This window comes from Penaeus vannamei, chromosome 40 (genome assembly GCF_042767895.1).
Source record: "Penaeus vannamei isolate JL-2024 chromosome 40, ASM4276789v1, whole genome shotgun sequence".
In the NCBI taxonomy this organism is placed as follows: Eukaryota; Metazoa; Arthropoda; class Malacostraca; order Decapoda; family Penaeidae; genus Penaeus; species Penaeus vannamei.
The window spans coordinates 23,364,046-23,366,545 of NC_091588.1; the positions used below are offsets into that span (position 1 = coordinate 23,364,046).

General features: G+C 36.6%; 1 protein-coding gene across 1 annotated transcript in view; it reads left to right on the forward strand.

The window, feature by feature from the left end:
* Positions 1-2,206: 2,206 nt before the first annotated feature.
* Positions 2,207-2,500, forward strand: part of LOC113809545 (NPC intracellular cholesterol transporter 2) — a 7,307-nt gene continuing 7,013 nt past the window's right edge. The window contains exon 1 of the mRNA XM_070117283.1: positions 2,207-2,334. The gene's annotated coding sequence lies outside the window, so the exon portion shown is untranslated. The remainder of the gene's footprint in view (positions 2,335-2,500) is intronic.

A 2,500-nucleotide genomic window follows, 5' to 3' on the forward strand; every position in this document is an offset into this window, starting at 1 on the left:
TCATAACCACCACTACTGGTACTGTAATGTACTGAAATACCATGTAAAATTCAGAAAACTTTATCATAATTTCTCCATCAGCAGCCTGGCATGATTTATATAAGAAAGAAAGAAAGATAAAAGAAAAAAACGAAAAATGGCTCACAGAAAACTCTACGGGAGCTGCACACCCGATTCAACTCAGACCTCGCTATTTTACGATATATATAACATGCTGATGGGCGGACGAAGCTGCAGACATGAGAGGTAGCCACTGTGGAGACGAACACCGTTTCTTCCCAAGAGAGAGAGAGAGAGAGAGAGAGAGGGAGAGAGAGAGAGAGAGAGAGAGAGAGAGAGAGAGAGAGAGAGAGAGAGAGAGAGAGAGAGAGAGAGAGAGAGAGAGAGAGAGAGAGAGGGGGGGGGGGCAGCAAAAGATTACAGCGAGGAATCGTACAGGTGCCCTTATTTCTCTTTTATTATGATAAATGTATATCTCCATAAGAATAAGATATGGTTAATAATTGTTTTTGAAATTAATACCCGTCACTCCTTTCACCATTAGTTTGCCAATATTTCTTGTCTATCTCCATAAACGTAAGATACTGATAACTATTTTTTTAAAATTAAGATCCGCCACTCTTTTCACCACCAATCTGAAAACCTAGATAAAAACTAACAAAAAAGAGACTAAAAATGTAATTATAGTATAGTTATGGCTGCAAAACCTTTCTCTCAGTTAAATTATTTTCAATTTGAATTAGTCTGTCCTCTTTTTTTTAAAGATTGCCATATTACTTTAATGTATCTCCAGAAAGCAGCCATAAAGAATATTGTTAGTCTGTAATATTCACACCTTGTTACCTGTGCTCCTTGGACCACAGGTGTAGAATCAGGTGATTGTCTCCTTTTCAGGTAGCAGCGGATGAGGATGAGGTATGAGGTATAAGGTATGAGGCACCATGGGCGGTTCTCTATCTTTGTTTGTGGTTTTTAAATGCGATGGGAGTGATACAACACGTGGCAAGTAATATATTGTGGTTGTGAGTTTTTTTTATTATTGGCAAAGTACTCGTCTAAGTGGATATTTAAATACATAATGATAATGATGATGGTTAAGAATTTGACCAAAGTTCGAGCAAAGTGGACAAAGGCGGGTGCTCACTTTTGTCTATTTTGGCGTGTGAGTGAACGAATTCTAACTTTTAAGTGTCTTTGTAATTTTTTAAAAAGTGTTCTTTGAATTTGGGAACTTTTTTTAAGGTTCCTGTTCCCTCCATATTTTACTTATAATATTTTATTAAGTGTTTTTAAATTCTCGCTTTATAATTAAAGAATTTAGTTTGTCCGTGATTTCCTCTTAATTCTTGGAAGGGATAAGTGATAATTAAGTGCATGTTGATGTACCTGCAAGGGAATATTTATATCATAAGATAGCCTTATCTGAAATTCCTTACACACAGTGAAATTTTTTTACACACAGTGAAATTTGTTCATCCTCCTCGCTCTAATTAAGCTTACCGTTCTTGTCTTAGTTCAGTCTACACTACATTCTCTGTCTGTCTGTCTCTGTCTTTCTCTCTCTATATATATCTATCTATTCATCTTTCTCTCTTTCTCTCTGTCTGTCTGCCTTTCTCTCTATATATATTTATCTATCTATTCCTCTCTCTCTCTTTCTCTCGCTATATATATATCTATTCATCTCTCTCTCTCTCTATCTATTCATCTCTCTCTCTCTATCTATTCATCTCTCTCTCTCTCTCTCTATCTATTCATCTCTCTCTCTCTATCTATCTATCTATTCATCTCTCTCTATCTATCTATTCATCTCTCTCTCTTTCCTCTCTCTTACATAATCTTTCCCTCTTTTTCCACAATTCTCTCACATACTGACCTCTCCCAAATCCCACCTCGTTCTCGTATTAAACGGGATGGTGGCAGTGAGCGTTACTATTGTACACTTCTGTACACTGAGGCGTGGCAATGAACGCTTAAGGGATGAAGATCTGAACACTATAGTACCATTAATGCGATGGTATGAATAGCAAAATGAGATAAGTTTACAAGCAAGAACGCGGCTTGTACTCAGTCGCTTCCTGCGTACCTAATGCCCTTGACACGTAACTAAATGACGTAATTTCCTGGTACAAGCGAACCCTAACCATTATACAAAAGAATCGTTATTCATTCCAAAAAAGCGACGATAAAATGGTCGGCGTGTCACCTGTTGCATTTTCCTTTTTTTTCTTGTCTTCAGGAGAGATAACACAGAACTTTATAATCCCCGAATGTGTTGCAGGACCAGTTCACTTTTTGGCTCTGTGGCGTCACGGTGAGTCTGGTTATAGCGTGGTGAGTGCGAATACAAGTATTTTTATTGTATATTTTTTGGAGGATGTAAAGAAATATATTTATTTATATATATATTAATATATAAATACCAACAGATCATTACAATAATGCGGAAAAATAAGCTATGTGTTAATTAATTCGTGTTGATGAAAGTCCTCAGTCACAA